The sequence below is a fragment of the Haliotis cracherodii genome, unplaced genomic scaffold (genome assembly GCF_022045235.1).
Source record: "Haliotis cracherodii isolate W230 unplaced genomic scaffold, xgHalCrac1.p SCAF_9, whole genome shotgun sequence".
Lineage (NCBI taxonomy): Eukaryota > Metazoa > Mollusca > Gastropoda > Lepetellida > Haliotidae > Haliotis > Haliotis cracherodii.
The window spans coordinates 36147986-36166920 of record NW_027266343.1 but is presented as its reverse complement, the minus strand read 5'-3'; the positions used below and the strand labels follow the sequence as shown (position 1 = coordinate 36166920).

The following is an 18935-nucleotide window of genomic DNA, read 5'->3' as shown; positions in this document are numbered from 1 at the left end:
TGTTCTACAAATTGCACTGAAGTATAGAATAAGGATACGGTGATCACACTGGGTCACTATGTGTCGCCCTTTGTACCATGACAGCATGGACGCCTTCTGGTTATCAAGTAGACTAATGTTAGTCTCTGAAAATATGGAATTTCGATAGAAGCAGGCAGCTACATGTAGATTGAAAAGGAGCCTCCATGTGATGGGAGATTCATTGCTTAATTTAGGGCTATAGCATTACAGTAAGGGCTGGCAGAAAAGGGAAAATAAAATGGTTCAGGGACAGTGAGTCAGACTCTTAAAGTACTCACGGAAATGAAAAAAACCCTGTTTTTCTCAATTTAAAAATCGACACAAAGTGTTACATAGCTGTAAATACGAAATACCAAAACAACTCGAAAAGTACTAGTCTAGATTTGCTAGTTTGAACTCAGTGAACAATACAAAATGTACTTTACAGGAGGTAATTTGTCGGCACTTTCAACATTCAAAAATAAAACTTATGTCAATAAAAGTCCAAATTGACATAGCAGAAACAGACTATAGGCATTATGCACCTGTTCTCACCTGTCGTCAAGGTGTCATAGGTCACCTTGATCTACTTACAGCTGGTTATGCCCTGTTTCACAATAGTCTGTTTTATTCACATTTATGCACACTTTTACGTGTAAAAAGGCATAAAAACATTTGATACGCTGTATTTGTGCCACGGCCCAATTAGTACTAATTTAGTTGTTTGAATATTTACATATTTTGTATATTAACTGCATTTATTTAAGATCTGAGGTCGAAAAAACATATTTTTTTTCATTTCCGTGAGTACTTTAGTCATCATCGTTATCAACCTGGCCTAACCAAAGTCATATGTCAAGAATACTTATGACTGGAGCCTTAATGAAATATTTTATGATTTGAACACTGCACGCTTGACATAAATATAAAGGACCATGTAACAGCAAATACAAGTGAGATGCTAGATTAGTTCACACATTTTCTGACATTCAGGGTCATGTGTCAACAATGATGGAAGTCATAGTGCTCAAAATTGCTCAAAATTGCCCCAAATCGCCAGGTATCTTTGAACACAGGAAACAATGCCCATGATTCCTGAGCTATAAGTCCCCTGGCCCTATACACCTGATACCTGTAAGTGTTTGGTCACTTGACCGATTTGCATTCAAATCAATAATTTGTATGAAATAGTGCTTAGATGTACATGATGTAGTTCAAAAGCAAGCTGGATTTTTAATCATAAGAAAACTTTCATGCCTAAATCTATATAGGCACACTCATGATGATACAAGTCTGTCTCCCAGACCCAAGAACCAAGTCTAGAACGATTTGGCAAGTCTAGACTCTAGGCTGAAATTTAACATTGTTCTGGCCGCCTTTTGAATTTTATGTACTTTTAAATGAGAAAAACTTTATTTCTGAGACTAGATGTTAGTCTAATAACAGGTGCTGTGTTCATTCTTAACAGCAAACATCAGAGGCCGATTCACTGTTGAATGGACAGTGCAACTGGAAGAGGTGACTCTTAATCTTGCTGGCCGGTGTCAGACGTACTAGGTTGACAGTAAGGAACTCAGGGTATTGGAGGAACTCATGAGTTTGTGCACAGTCTGTCCTCATGATTGTTTATTGAGCAACTTTTATATGCAGTGTTCCCGATGGCTTTTGAAACTGCCAGTCCCCTTTGACTGGCAACTGTACAAATTACCAGTCTCCGCTAAGTTTATATATAAGTCCCAACTTTCAACAAATAAAAAAATGTTCAATGCAATGACGTCATTTCTGAAGTAACTTAGTTAGATCTACACATAATTCACACAAAGTTCAGACACAAGTTTCTTCATTTTTTTAATATTTCTTTTCTTTTTTTAATATTTCGTTGCTAAGTCTAAAAATATATACTTAACCTCGAAGCAAAGCAAAATGTTATTTCCTTGCACTTACAATAGACATGGGGAAACCTGGATGGTAACAGACAAGCTGACTTTGTTCGAAAAATATACTTATATGAACATGGAATATCATTGATGTTTTGTTTAACAACAAACATTTAGTGAGTTCTTTTTTTGTCATCCACAGGGACTATCAGTCACATGAATTACCGGTCCAAGCCTAATTTTTCTGGTTAAAAACAGGTACTTATCGCTAAACAGGAACACTGTGTATGTGACATGATAGAGCGATAATCTCCTGGGACAGATTGTGACACAATAGCTTATTAACTATTTAATGTGATACCATGGAAAACTAAGCAAGGATTGGCCAGTGGCCTGATGTCACATTAGCACAGACAAGACGCAGAACGTACAAGCTCTGTCATGTCTATAGACAGAAATTGACCACATGCTGAAACCAAATGACAGTTTACTTCAGGGAACTAGACATTGACAGATTTGCAGGTTTTTGATTTTTTATATTAAGGTGGGCTACGTTCATAATGAAGTTTCAGTTGTGTTAAAAACTTAGCATGTGATCTATCAAAATGCACATTTCTGTCTGTTTCCAGTAAGTACTGCTGGAGATGATGTATTGAGGAACCGAGAATGGAAAGCATGTTCAGTTTTTCTACAGGCCACTTCATGAAGAAATACAATTTCAAATTCACTGTAGAACAGAAAACCTCCTTCAGTGTTAATGCAGTTAACTTGCAGTTGTATGGATTTTAGGTATCTTGAGACCATTTAGCTTTAGAAGTTCAAACTTGGGCATTGTTCCTACATATTATCAGTATTTGAGCTGTTGATAAATGTTGTACATTTATTTGTATTTTTAACAAATCTAATCGACCAGACAGTCCAGTGATTGACATCATGAGCATCGATCTTTGCTTGTGTTTCTTTGTTTCTTGTTTAACGCCACACTCAGCAATATTTCATCTATATGATGGCATTCTGTAAATAATCGAGTATGGATCAGACAATCCAGTGATTGACATAATGAGCATCAATCCATGCAATTGAGATACGATGACATGCATCAACCAAGCCTGACCACCAGATCCCGTTTGTCACCTCTTACAACAAGCATAGTTGCCTTTTACGGCAAGCATGGGTTGCTGAAGACCCATTCTACCCCGGATCTTCACAGGTAGAGTAAGTAAATGAGCTGTGCTCGAAATTAAATGTGGTCTGGCGTCCTTGAGACTCTCTCCTATGGTATCCTCTTTCACTAACATTAGGATTATGAAAAGGACCCACTGACCTTCATGCTTAATTCTTTTGCCCTTGTGAGTATGTTTTATGCCACCATTCATAATCATGATAATAGTTCAGCAGTTAATGGGCTTCACACATTTCAGTGTGTTTGCATGATGATCGTATCATTAAACCAGTACAATACCCCACTGCTTCACCAAGGTGTAAGTCACTCTCAACATGGTGAAGTCATTCACACAGTCTACCAGCAGGTATAGACATCATAAGGGTGGGTGACCGAGTTTGGCAGCTTGATTCCTGCGAGCTTCTGGGGCTCTGATCCTGCTTACTGAAGCATGTGTAGCACATATGGCGTCTCCTTAGGCAAGACTCTATGTTCGAAAAATGCCTCTGTTCATCTTGCTGTGCACCATATCCGTGGTCGTGGGTTTCACCGAAGTGGTAAACATCTGAGACCTGCATCACTTCGGGCTTTCCTCCCACATTAAGCTGACACGCAGTGATATAACTGGAATACTGTTAAAAGCGGCATTAAACCCAACTCCCTCACTCCCTCACACTCTGTAGATGTAAAACTTCTTACTGCAGAGAATAGTAGCAGGAGAGATGCTGTCAGCATGGCTTCAGTACCAATACATCAGAGACTGGATCCGTATATCAATGCCACAGTATTTCACTCAAGAAAGATGCAGCGTTAAACCCAACTCACTCACTCACTCATCTTGCTGTTAAAGGGTACCTGGTAGGATGAGATGGTGAGGTGACTGTTGACCCTTCAGCACCTCATGGCAGATTGGGTTGAGTGAGTGGGTGAGTGAGTATGTTTTTTATGCCGCTTTTTAGCAATATTCTAGCAATATCACAGCGGGAGACACCAGAAATGGGCTTCACACATTGTACCCATGTGGGGAATTGAACCCGGGTTTTCGGCATGACAAGCGAACGCTTTAACCATAAGGCTACCCCACCGATCCTAACTTGGGTTGAATACTCCACAGGGAGCTGAAAATGAAAATCGAATGCAAACTGATCCAATTGTCCTGGGTATAAATAATGTAGCACTTTGAGCATGCTTTAGGATGTGGATTCTGCGCATTATGAATAAGAACATTTATCATTATTGTTTTCATTATCATTATTGCTATTGAATACAAGTAGTCCAAAATTCTCTTTAAGGACTAGTATTGTCATGTGAGTGTATTAGTATTAATGTCTTGAAGAAAACTACCATACCAGTTTACAACGGTTAAGACTCATCATGTCTAAACCATTGTTTTGTTTGCTTGTTGTTTAACACCCCACTGATTGACATCGCTGGATTGTCTGGTCCAGACCTGATTATTTACAGACCGCCGTCATATAGCTCGAAGAATGCTGAGTGCGGTGTTAAACAACAAACAAACAAACAAAACAGTGGTTTAGACATGATGAGTCTGAAGGATTGTCAAAGCAGTTCATGACTTCTAGTTCTGGGAAGGGAAACTCTTGATCCTCTGACAATATAATAGCTTCCTTGTGTAATCAGTGTAAAAGTCATCTCATCTTGTAGGATTTCTAGCTGGCAAGACAGAATTCTAATTAGTGTTCTGTAAGAGGATGTGGATACTCAATGCCGCTCCACAGAGAGAGTTACTAAGGCTTTCATGGTGCGGGAAATCTGGGTCATGGCTTGGGTCATCTTGCCGAGGCAAGAGTGTTAGCTGACTTTAAAAGTCCAGTTTCCACCCTTGCTGAACTAGGCTGGAATTACTGGGCTCGATCGTAGCGCCACCAATGGCTATTACCAGTTATGTCCCTTCTAAGCCTCTCCTGTGCACCAATCAGATTCCATCACTTGCGTTTACTTCACACAAAATGGTGGCGCCCAGTCAGGACGATCTGATCGATAATCAAGATTTATATTGTGATAAAACTTACATCGTAAAATGCATCAATGGAGTAAGCACCTTGGTTAAAAACATGAAAAGATTTGGAAAATATCTGCTGACAACAAGATGGCGGTGCACATGCTTTGCAAATCCAGCAATCGATCGAAATCTGCACAACAGTTTACGAACCGGATTTCGATTTCGGTGCACGATTTTGATTGGACTATGCATAGACTCGTTAGTCCAGCCAAAATGTAACTCCATAATACCAGCCTAGTTCGGCAAGGATGGAAACAGGACTTTTATAGTCAGTTAACTCTCTTGCATCGGGAACATGGGCTGGGATACTGTCAACAAGGGTGACTGAGTGAGTATGGTTTTGCACCACTCATAACAATATTCCAACAATATCATGGTGGGGGACACCAGAAATGGGCTTCCCATATTGTACTCATGTGGGGAATCGAACCCGGGTCTTTGGTGTGACGAATGAACGTTTAAACCACTGGGCTACCCGACCACGCTCAGCAGGGATATGTTTGGGATGACGGTAGCAGTCTTCAAAGGTCAGGGTAGCTTGGATTAGAAGGATATGGCTGTGGTTTAAAAATTGAGCAGGAAGGAATAACTTTGGGATAGGGGTAAAGCTTGGATTGGATGTTTGGAACTGTGAACTGAGGGTTAATAGACATGATAGATGAACATCATTGGGAATACTGATTTTTATGTGTTTGTGTATGTGCATATTCGTATTGTTTCATTTCTAAAACCTTGCCCCCTCACCATGCTTACTGACTCTGATCCTTTAACTAAGATGCCAAACAGTTATGGTATATCAAATGAATGTATGCAGAGTAAATCCTGCTGTATTATGCTAATCTTCTCAATCATGACAAGTCACTGTTGTGTATGTTTGTGTCAGCCCACCCGTACATCACTGGACAGTTGGGCACCACAGGAATGTTGGTCAATGGTCATCTGTTAGTCTCTAAAGGAGCACCTACTTGCCATGTCTGTCAAAGACCACCACATTCATTAGCGTACATATCGATTTTGAAGTTTGATTGATTACCACCACAGCATTGCCAGGTTTGGAAGGCATTCATCACTGTAGTGGTGTGAGCGATTGCATAATCTGACATGGGGTGTGAGGCCTATGTGTGGACTCCTACTATATGCATTGGGAGGATTTCCCTGGAACAGTTATAAGAGTGAGTGAGTGAGTGAGTATGGTTTTACACCACTTTTAGCAATATTCCAGCAATATCATGGCGGGGGACCCCAGAAATGGGCTTCACACATTGCACCCATGTTGGAAATCGAACCCAGGTTTTCAGCGTAACGAGCAAACGCTTTAACAACAAGGCCCCCCATGACGTTTGGGTCACTTGTACTACCGATATTACTCAACTAACTATATATAGTTATGTCCGAATGTTATGTTGAGTACATGGGTATATGATTATAACAAACTACGGGTATAACGAACCGAAGTTGGTGGTCCCTTTGAGTTTGTTATAACCGTAGTTTACTGTAAACTAACAGCCTGAAATGATACTAAAGAAAAGTCTGTGCGTATTTTACCAGAGAGATATAACTTTCTTGAATTTAATGGCCCATAATTAAGGGCGAGTATTACACGAGTGAGTATTATGCATGAATAAATAAGTCTTGTGTACATTGATCAATTGGAAGGCGGGCTTATTCATGTTATTGGGAGTGTTCACTAGCCAATATATTAGCAAATATCGCCGTGGGCGCTTATTAGAGCGGGGCGCTTATTACATTGAATACAGTATTTGATCTTAATCCTAACTATTTTAACCCATTGCACTGATCAATTTCTTGATTAAAAAAACAAGATACCAATTATAATTTTTCTCATTATGAAATATGAAATTGATGAATCAACATTGACCAATTCTTAAAGAATATACATGATATAAATATCAAACAGTGACGCAACATGAATATTTGAAGCCAGTATTAGATTGTCATGGGATCTGTGAGGTGCTGTGTTGAAGCTACACCATGTTAGAGTTTTCTCTAGTGCTTTGAAGGAAAACACTCAGAGCCTGGGTGATCCTGTCTGTGTGCTGAATGACTCATCCCATGTTTAATAGCTTCAGAATCTTAGCAAAATCTCAAAAGGATTGTGTTGCAGTTTTTAAATGTCTGTGTTGTGAATACAAAGATTGTGCATCAGCAGAATGATGAAAAAATGGAAAGGTCACTCAGATTGTGCAATGAGTAATTGTATTGCAGACGAAGATATCCATTCTATGTCTTGTGTTTCCAATATTCTGAAGCCTGATTTCAACTCCTACCTACATAAATTATATTTTGTTCTAATGATTTTAATGTGGGTTTCAGCCTATGGGCGTGATTGGAAAACATAATTGTATTATAGTTATCATGTTAACCATTCAATGCTTTTTGAGTGGACAGGGATTTTGCTAGAGACAAAGGGCGCAAGGACATCAAGATGTTTACACCTGCTCATGATATCACCCACTTTTTAGCATGCTCTTTCATTGATTATAAACAGGCAGCTGTGATACAGCTTGAATATTGCTCGTGCATGCTCGTTCACCTCACCTCACCTCACCTCACCTCACCTCACCTCACCTCACCTCAGGGGCAGTCGGGTAGCCTAAGTGGTTAAAGTGTTTGCTCGTCACGCCAAAGACACGTGTTCAATTCCCGACATGGGTACAGTGTGTGAAGCCCATTTCTGGTGTCCCCCACCGTGATATTGCTGGAATATTGCTAAAAGCGGCGCAAACCTCACCTCACCTCACCTCACCTCACCTCACCTCACCTCACCTCACCTCACCTCACCTCACCTCACCTCAAACTTGACCTTTTACCATGTTTACTGTTCGAGGAAATCTCTTCATGCATAACACAGTTTCTTCATCCTCTCAAGTTTCATATATTTCCAAAGACTTTTTGATAATGGCTGTCTCCTCATCACAGTGTGTTGAGGCTTGTACTATTGGCTGAAGTGTTTCCAAGTGCAATGAGGATTATTCCTGATAGTGATATTTCTCTGGATGTCTGACAGACAGATTACCCTGTGATGAGAGGAATCCCCACAGTGAGTTATTCCTGGACGTTCTGATACTCCCTCCTCCGGTCATATCATGTGTAGTCAGAGAAATTACCAGCAAAACAGCTGCATGAACTAGTCCTTTACACTTTAACTCATGCTGTTAGGGATGCAACGCAATATAGATGCATTGGTTATTTGAAATACATTTCATTCAATACCTTACCTATCAATATGATCTTGCTGAACCAAATTTTGTGAAATGAAAATGCTTTAGAATTTAGTATGTACATGATGTAGATTGCAAACAAAGTGAAGAAGGGAATTTTAACACCACAGGCAAGTCAAAGCAGTCTGTGACTTGAAGACTGACTTCAGCTACTAGTCTGTAACCATGGTAACCCGAGTCTAGTATAATTTCTTTTGGTGTTGCAAATTTGCCAGTAAAAGTCCATACATGTAGCCTCTAAGATCTACGGAAAATAATGTCGAGAGAGAGGTTCGGGTGAGTCGACTGTAATGTTTTTGGCACAAACAATCAAAGTAGCAATTAGTATGTGACTCCTGGCAACCCCCCACCTCCAACTCCCACCCGCTCCCCCCAAAAACGGGGGTATGCGTGGCCCAGTCGTCTAAGGTGCCGCGATTCGCTGTGCAGAGTTGCGTCCCTTAGGCAAGCCAGAAACCTATGATTGTGGGTTCGAATCCCGGTTCGCCCCGATTATGTTTCTAGGTTTGTCAGCACCCTACCCATGCTCGTGGGTTTCACCGAAGTGGTAAACGTCTAAGACCTGCATCACTTCGGGCTTTCCTCCCACATTAAGCTGACACACCGTGATATAACTGGAATACTGTTAAAAGCGGTGTTAATCCCAACTCACTCGCTCACTCACTCACCCCCCAAAAACAATTCTGAACATTCCTATTCTAACGCAGACCCTTTAGTATGTTTCGATAATGATCAATAGATTTCCCAACATAGACACTGTGTATTGACGTAGAGCTTTATGGAGATGTTAATATATCTCCAGTTGTTGTTTACAATTATAATACAATCAGCAAACATTGTACTCACTAGATCGTTCTAGTGCCACTTGTTCATCCTGACCTTCACCTTCTGGACCCACTTGCACAAAATGATCTTAGCGCTAAGACTATTGTAAGCCTATGTTAAAGTATGGGAGTTACGATCATCTTAGCGCTAAGATCACTTTGTGCAAGTGGGTCCAGGTCTATACATACTGCCCTCATTATAAGTCCGTGGATGTCAATACAAACATATTCCATCTTCTTGCACGTTACTTCTGAATCTTAAAGTATGTGTATTTTTGGATATAACTTGATCTATAATACATGATATCTGTTGATATTTAATTGCTTCCTTCATGTCCATGGAGAAGATATTATTACTGTTACCACAAATTTGAGATCACGAAGTTGTTTGGTGAAAGTCAGTGGTTGCAGAGCCAGGGATTTATCGAGTAGATCCGAGTCCGATATTTGGCCCCAGGTGTGCAGCATCCATGCCAGTAAGACTTACTTCCTTGTAGTTTGGTTTATTACCATGACTACAATGAGTTTGGTATGTAAAGGGCACTAATACCTCCCTGATGAGCCAAGATGTGTTGTTTGGTTTGGTTTACAGATTTTGATTTTCTGCATTGTGCAGACTATTTTTAACCTTCTTAAGTTTGTAACAACTAATATATTTGGGATAACATTTTCTAAGTGTTATCCCAAATATAACATTTTTGTTACAAACTTAAGAAGATTCTGCAAAATCTCAAGAATTTTTGTTTGGTTTACAGATTTTGTTTTTCTGCATTGTGCAGAATATTTGTGTTATCCCAAAAGTGTTATCCCAAATATAACATTTGTTAAAACTTAAGAAGATTAAGAATATTCTGCACAATGCAGACAATCAAAATCTCAAGAATTTTTGTTTGGTTTACAGATTTTGATTTTCTGCATTGTGCAGGATTATTTGTGTTATCCCAAAAGTGTTATCCCAAATATAACATTTATTACATATGACCACTTTCTAAATGGCATTGTGTGTTCATTCTTAAGATTTGGAAAGGTAAGTTAGAAAACACCTTGGCATGGATTGGGTCCTGATAAAGTTTATAAATCTAAAATCTGACTGAGGCACATAGATTTTATGGATTGGTTGCTCAGACAGTTGATTAGGGTTTAACATTTATGTTTGACTTGTAATGAGTGAGTGAGTACGGTTTTATGCTCATTTAGCAATATTCCAGCAATATCACAGAGCAATGCAGAGGGGGACACCAGAAATGGGCTTCACACATTGTACCCATGTTGGGAATCGAACCTGGGTCTTCAGTGTGACGAAGGATTCTTTAACCACCAGGCTACCTGACCGGCATTTGACTTGTAATGACCATGATGATGGTTTATATTGTTGGAAAAATTATGTTTTAGTCATATAAATCTCTTGGATTATTTTTATTGTCAAAGCGATCTTTCACTGTTGGTGGTATGAAAATAACCACCTTGTCATCTTTTTCTTCTGTTTATGGTTAATGGATCGGTAAAATGTAAGGCCTATAAACGGGCATATTATGAGATTATGCAGATTTATAATACAGATTTTTTTTTCAACTGTGCAACCATGGCAATATGAGTGAGTGAGTGAGTTGGGTTTAACGCCGCTTTTAACAGTATTCCAGTTATATCACGGCGTGTTAGCTTAATGTGGGAGGAAAGCCCGAAGTGATGCAGGTCTCAGACGTTGACCACTTCGGTGAAACCCACGAGCACGGGTATGGTGCTGACAAACCTAGAAACATAATCAGGGCGAACCGGGATTCGAAGCCACAACCATAGGTTTCTGGCTTGCCCAAGGGACGCAACTCTGCACAGCGAATCATGGCGTCTTAGACGACTGGGCCACCCGTGCCCCCTGACATATGACGCAGTGTGTGACATTCTGCATGAAAGGTCAAGGTCCTTGTAACCGTACACAAGTCTTAGAGGTTAATATACCGAGGAAACCAACCCCAAGGACCAGAGGATGCCCGCACCTGCTGTGTCCTCTCAGGAAAGTATGGTGGAATTGATCCTGTGTAACCTTTTGGTTGTAACAAGAATTGACTAAAACGGATCTGTTGTCAGGCTTGGTAATTTGGCTGATTGTGCCCCAATGAAACAGGTTGTGGTTCATGTTTTCAATCACTGGTTTGTCTGATCAGCACTTGATTGTTTATAGGCCTCCGTGATGTGGCAGGAATGAAACTGTTTGTGTAAAAAACTCTCAACTACTTCATTGGACTCACTTACACTAGCAGTAGCACTGAGAAAAATTTATGATTTCCTTGTACCATGTTGTACCACATACTTATTGCAACAACCGGGGTAGAATAGGTTTTCAGCAACCCATCCTTGCCATAAAAGGCGACTTTGCTTGTCATAAGAGGCGACTAATGGGATCGGGTGGTCAGGCTTGCTGTCATGCATGTCATCGTATTCCAATTGAGTAGATCGATGCTGACATGATGTCAATCACTGGATTGTCTGTCCCAGACTCAATTATTTACAGACCGCCATCATATAGCTGGAATACTGCTGAGTATGGCGTTAAACAAAGGAACAAAACCATATTTATTGCAGCACCCCTTACAGGTTCTGGGTAAGACTTGGTCACCAGCAACCTGTATTGGTCGTAACATTGCGGTGACAAATTGGTTTATTGCGTGTCACTGTACACTGCCGGCAAGGATCGTCACAATGTCAATCACTGCGTTATCTGGCCCAGACTTGGCAATTTACAGATACTGACTAATGGCTGGAATATTGCTGAGTTAGGCCTTAAGCTGTTAAGGAACAAACAAACCCATATTGCAGCAATATTGCTAAGTATGCAGTGGTATGAAACCTCTCTCACTTATTTGAATGAGGACTATCTTACCACATGCTTCTATGTTATAAAAATACTGTTGTACATCTGCTGATCTGCATTCAAGGAGTCAGCATCCAGGCAGGCCTCAGTGTTTCAGTTGAGATAAACCCCCTTCTGTGGTCTAGTGAATGGAATGTCTACCTGGGGAGTGGAAGATCGTTGGTTCCATCCTAGGCTTCATTAACGATGTTAAAACTTGTTGTTACCCTGTCTTGCGCTCAGCATTGAAGGGATAGGACAAAATACAGGCACAATCTTGCAGTCTGACTTCGTGGTATGTTTTTGCCTTTCACTTCCTGGTTTGGCTTATCTATAGGTCATATCATGTTCTTTCATATTTTAATGGTCAAGTTGATACCTCGGTTTATCTATGAGTCATATCATGTTCTTTCATATTTTAATGGTCAAGTTGATACCTCGGCTTATCTACAGGTCATATCATGTTCTTTCATATTTTAATGGTCAAGTTGATACCTCGGCTTATCTACGAGGTCAGCTTATCTGGGGTCATATACAGTATACTGTGTTTGATTGTAGGGATGTGGCATGGCATCTCAGAGCTGGGATTATAGAGACACACCTACCTCCCACTCCCCAAACACACACTCGTGTGCATGCATGTTGCTATATCAATGCGATAATTTTTAACATGTTAAAGTTAAACCCCATTTGACCTGTCATCTAAATTGAGATATTATGCAGGTGGAGACTGTCAGTCAGTCTATGTGCTGTACAGAGTACCTGATCGGTGGTAGACAAGTTGTATGTTTATATCTCGCCAGATGGCTTCTGTTACACCTATCCCACAGTACCTCACAGAGGAGGGGCATATCTGGCCACGATGCTCGGTGCTCATTTACAGACAATCATCATGCACTTCACCTGGCAGAGGCAGTTCCTGAGGAGCTCTTCCTCAGCCTCGTCCGTGGTGTGTGAGCGTCAGAGATATATCATATCATCTTTAGTCAGCCTCATGTGGCTATTTGTAGAACTGTGTGTACGTCATGAAGAAATTAATCATGTGTTATTCATGTTTATTGCATTTCAAGTGTATATGATATTTAGAAACATATCTGTCTCTCAACTAAAGAATATTGCTCTGTAGACATTTTTTCTAATGAGGTGCTGTTTCAACTAATCTTGTGTAGTTCTGACTATCAGTTTAAGATGGTCTCAGCCGTACGCCTATTGATTTTAACGCTCTGGTTTTCTTTTTTGTTATTGTTGTACATTGTTATGGTATTGGTATTCATGGTATTATGAGCATTCGCCCAGAGAGTGGAAGGTTGGAGGTTCGATTCCTCAGCCACATCATACCAAAAGATGTCAAAAGATGGTACTTGTTGTTACCTTGTCTGGCGCTTGGCATTAAGGGACTAAAACAAGGACTGGTCGGCTCGGAGTCAGTATACTGTGTCTGAGTGGGGTATTCCTGTTAAACTGCGGCATGGTATCTCAGTCCGCTAGCACTATAAATCGGCATCAGTCCGGACTAGTACAAGCAGCCACACACACAGACAAACACATACATGCACGTCGCTATATAAGTGCAATAACTTGAATGTGATGTTAAACTCCATTTCACCTCACCTCACCTCATGGTATCTGGTATTCCTGTAACTCATGCTTGTTTTAAGCAGCGACTGTCCTGGATTCATGCTCAGTGACTCAGTGACTCATGACAAACAACTAAATACTCATCTGTGCCATTTTAATTTTTGCCTACTGGGCCAAACTTGTAATTTGGCCTCATTTTCAATATAATGTAGTCTTTGTTTATGAGTTAGTATCACCTTATCTAACTTGCCCAGAAGAAACTTTACTAGACCTGGGCTTTGGACTCGTGGCTAAATTTACAGACTGAAGTTTGTTTTTTTCTTCCCAATGCAATGGCGTTAACTGCCTATTAAACTGTCCCTTCTATGTTCCTTCTATGTCCCTCCTATTGACCAATCAGATTCCATCTCTCATATCACTTGCATTTGCTTCAAACAAAATGGCAGCACCCAGTTAAGACGATCTGATTGATTATCAAGATCTTTGTTTAATAAAATGGGTCTTACCCCGCGAAGTACATCAAATCACTTGAGCACCATGATTAAAAACATTAAAAGGTTTTCTAAATATTGATGTTGACGTCCAGTTGGCGGTACACATGCTTGCAAAATCCTGCGGTCGACTGAAATGTTTCTGAACCGGATCTCTAGTTCATTGTGAGAATTTGATTGGACTATGCATAGACTAATTAGTCCAGCCAAAAGGTAACTGCGGAATTCCAGCCTAGTTGACAGGGGTGAAATCTGGACTCTTACAGGCAGTTGGCACACTTGTCTCGTGAAGATGGTTTAACTGAGATCTGGATAAATTTCAAGGACACATAATCAAATAATTAAAGTTCTTTTTTAGATATATTTTGTGTCCTGAAACTGGTGTCATTCTTGTGAGTGGACTATCAATGCCATCATTTTTGTATCTTGTAGACTGTGTCTGTATCATATAGGCAAATGATAGGTGTGTAGCTCCTACTTGTAGTGTAGTCCTCTCTAGATGTGGGGGCACAAGTGGCCCAGTCGTCTAAGGCGCTGCAATTAGGTGTGCAGAGTTACGCCCCTTGGGCACGCCAGAAACCAATGATTGTGGGTTCGAATCCCGGTTCGCCCCAATTATGTTTCTAGGCTTGTCAGCACCATACTCGTGCTCGTGGGTTTCACAGAAGTGGTAAACGTCTGAGACCTGCATCACTTCGGGCTTTCCTCCCACATTAAGCTAACACGCCGTGATAAAAGTGGAATACTGTTAAAAGCGGCATTAAACCCAACTCCCTCACTCCCTCACACTCTGTAGATGTAAAACTTCTTACTGCAGAGAATAGTAGCAGGAGAGATGCTGTCAGCATGGCTTTCGTACCAATACATCAGAGACTGGATCAGTATTTCAATGTCACAGTATTTCATTCAAGAAAGATGCAGCTTTGAAAATTGATTTAGTTTCTAATTTTAGTAACACGTCGTAGGAGGATTTAATAAATCCATTGAGCTTATTAAGTATTTATTTGTTGAGATATCAGTCGTGGGACATGCTAAATATAGCATCACCTGAAATTACTCTGCTGGATATCATGTAGGTGTTGGATTTATAGTGTATGGGGAAACATTCTAACCTTTAAATGACTCAACCGGGTTGGACACCTTGCCTTGATTCTAAGGTGCTCAGAGTAATGATTCTTTCCTGTGTTATCCATGTTGTGTGTGTTATGCTGCTACAAACTTCTCTTTGACAACGCATCATTATTTATATCCTCCCACTTTTTGTAATAATATTCCCAAATTGTTCCTGGCCATTTAGTTTTCGTTTCCTGTGTTTCCTCCAGGTGTCCCTGTGAAGGCTGTGAGCAATCCATGGAGGACCAGTGCTAGTGGCCAGTTTGGCCCGGTCAGCAGAGTGTCATAATGGATGCAGTACCACCCAGACAACACATGTAAGTATATACATGTGGTATTGATTAATTATCAAGTTGATCGTTTCAGGGGGAGGAAGACTTGTAACTGCAAGGGATTATTTAATCTTGTTTACTTGTATCTGGGACGAGTGAAAATGTGTCAAGATGTCCACAGTTTGTGATAGCTGATGTGTTTTCTGAGAGGACCATAGATTACATATGATGTAGGCCCATCCCATATAGACCATATGGGCATGTGTGATAATTTTCCATAATTGTCAATGTTTTCAAATTCAATATGGCTGCCAAGAGATCTGTTTTGAAATTCCCAATTTAACAATTTCTCTACCATTTGTGTCTATCCTCTCATGGACATGGTGTTTTGTGGAATCCATTTTGTTGGAAAATCGAAACTGGCTTCTCTCTGGCGTCAGTATTTTATATATATTTGTAGTCAGTGGGTGTCAACAAGTGTCAACATATATCAAACATTGGTTTCCGCCCTTTTGTAGATTTTATAAGTCCCCTTCAGCATGTTAAGTCTGGTGAAGAAATAAATCAGAGAATCCTGATCTGATTTTCGTTATTGTCCCCTTGAGATGCCATGGATCTGTCCTATTCAGCACATATTGCTGGGACCAGATTTAAATAGGCCTTTATTAATTATATTATGCAAATATTACACTGAGATTATTCTGTCCTCTCACACCATCAAGACAACATAATACAGGCATACTTTCCTTAAGTAACGCGACTGATGCCTTTAGGTCAATATACACGCAAAAGATTTCATGACATATAACATTCGACTCTTCTTTGAAAGTACGTGGATAGCAACACTGGCACCAATTTTCTGGCATCGCTATCAGTATTATTCTCTCTGAAGCAGGATGTATGCGTGTGATGCATGCTTTACATCCTCAAGCCCTCTGCAGCGTACATTGTATCTCATGGCAAAACTTTCCCAGAACGTGACTCACCCTCCACACATGATCCATGCATGTTGGGGTGAAGAGCAGAACACTAGCTTGAACCACCACGTCAGAACATGGGAAAGCATGCTGCTCACACTGGCTCCATTACCCTAATGTGAAGAATGATTTAGGGGTGTTTAGGGGTTTACAGTGTTAGAAATTCAGGCAGAACACCAGCTTAGACCATAGTCAGAACAAGGGGAAACTTGCAGCAGCATTCAAGGTTAGGATGATGCCCACATGGTCCATTAAACTAATGTGAAGAGTGATTTAGGGGTGCTTGGGTATACAGTGTTAACATTAAGGATTCCCAGTGATTCGTTAGGCTTTGTGCCATTACATTTTCACCTGACCCGTCTGAAATATGCTCATTATCAGGTTCAGTAATATACTTATGTTTACAATGATTTAGGGGCCCTTTGGATACATTGTTGATAATTAGGGGGCCATAAGGGTTCTTTATCTTTTATACATTATCATATGACTTCTCTGATGTCCCCAATGTCTTTCCTCCTGTCATATTGGGGCGGTCGGGTAGCCTAGTGGTTAAAGCGTTCGCTCGTCACGCTGAAGACCCGGGTTTGATTCCCCACATGGGTACAATGTGTGAAGCCCATTTATGGTGACCCCCTGTCGTCATATTGCTGGAATATTGCTATTGTCATATGACAGTTACCACTGGCAGTGACCATGATGACAAGGATTGCTACCGGTAGGGCAGGACATGCTTACCCTTTCGCAAACACCTGGTGTCATCACTGATTTTCAGCGATCCGTTCATATATTTTTCACTGCTATTTTACCTTTTTTAACCCCAAATGGAATCTGTTTTGAGAGATAATATTCTCTGATGTTGAGGTTTTATATTTGCATTCATTCTTTACTTTGAGAAATTCCCTATATTGGAACACTATAATCCAAACATCAAAGGCATATCAGGAAATCTGTAAGGCTATGGTTAACCCAGTTAACTGAGAAATTAAATATCCAGAAGTTGATAATTTTAATCTGTTCTGTGAAAGAGAATGCATATGAGGAATAATTAATCCTGATTAAACCAATGAACAAGATGAATGCACAGAAAATCGGAGTGTTTGCTTGGGATATTGAAAGAACAAGATTACTCCGCTTCGATCCTGCTTTCCCAGGGTCACTTTGATCTTTCCCAGACTGGAATAAAAGCGACTTGATCATCATCACCCAGTATCAATATGTACAGCAGGCAGTGGAGGAATATTGCGTACTACTGCCAAGCTGCTTCAGAATGAGTGCTACCTCTGAGTAAAGGCCATATATTGAACCAATCATGTGTCTGGGATATGTCCTCACTATACAGTACAGCAACTGATTATTGGTATTTAATATGAGGACATACATGCTGAAGAGAACATACATGCTGATGAAGGACACTAAATTTTGCAACCATCTTTCTTTTATGACTGCCCAGATTAGGTAACGGAGCTGTGATTTATTACGGGTGGTCGGGGATGGGGGGTGGTGGTGGGTTAGAGAATCAGATGCACTAATGTACTGAAAATGATGACCTTCCTCTATATAACTGTCATATTTTGGGATGACACTCTTCTTGTCCCATATGTCTCCATGACCCTCTGAAAAGACAAAATGTAAAATGTCCATATTTAATTACCATCCCCTAGAGACTGTCACATTGTGGGTGACCCTCCCCTGATTCCCTCTGACCCACCCAGTGACCCACCCAGTGACCCACCCAGTGATCCACCCACCCGTTTAATAAATGATTGGTCCCTTAGTGCGATTATGCTTCAAAATTGTTTTGTTGGTTTTCATGAAATGTGGCTTGTCTGGGACCTCGCATCTAGCTGTCAGGTTGAGAATAGACAAAGTGTGTATTTATTGATCTTATTCTTCTCAGCTTTTCCATTTGAATACTGTCATTGATTGCCTTTTGACCTGTAGTATCCCATCTTTATGGATTTTGTTTTTGTATTGTAGGGGGGTAGTATAGTTGACTATGTTGTTATTTTGTGAATTTTCCCTACGCTATGATCACACAGCGAAGATGTGCATTTTCAGTTATATATTGACATCTATGACAAGATGTGCTTTGGGTCAGTAAAAAGCAACACCAAAATCAAGTTACCCACACACTCACCCACCCACCCATTCACTCACTCACTCACTCACTCACTCACTCACTCACTCACTCACTCACAATGCTACTTATATCACGATGATACTCAAGATTTTGCTGCTGATGCAACAAATATATTTGGTTTTACATGAAGAAGATAGGAAATATTTGGAACCCAAACATTCATCATGTTCGTTGCCATGTTTACATTGCGATCAAAGTTCAAGTACTCCGCAATATGTCTTAAAATGATAACATAGAGCAAAACCCTTAAAAAAGGCAAATTTCTACAAGTCCTTATCATGCTTATAATGATACCCTCACTGTTACAGTTTGGCAAGCACTATGGGACTACTGGCAATTTCTATTGCTGGTACTGTCACTGTACCAGTTGGGTTTTATGGCAAGCTGC

At 40.4% G+C, this 18935-nt stretch overlaps 1 protein-coding gene across 5 annotated transcripts in view; it reads left to right on the top strand.

Annotated features, from left to right (window-relative positions):
• The window catches only part of LOC139453403 (uncharacterized), a 97240-nt gene that overhangs the window by 14849 nt on the left and 63456 nt on the right, over positions 1–18935 (top strand). For all 5 annotated transcript variants that reach the window (XM_071235089.1, XM_071235083.1, XM_071235086.1 and 2 more), the window contains exon 2: positions 15368–15475. The gene's annotated coding sequence lies outside the window, so the exon portion shown is untranslated. The remainder of the gene's footprint in view (positions 1–15367; positions 15476–18935) is intronic.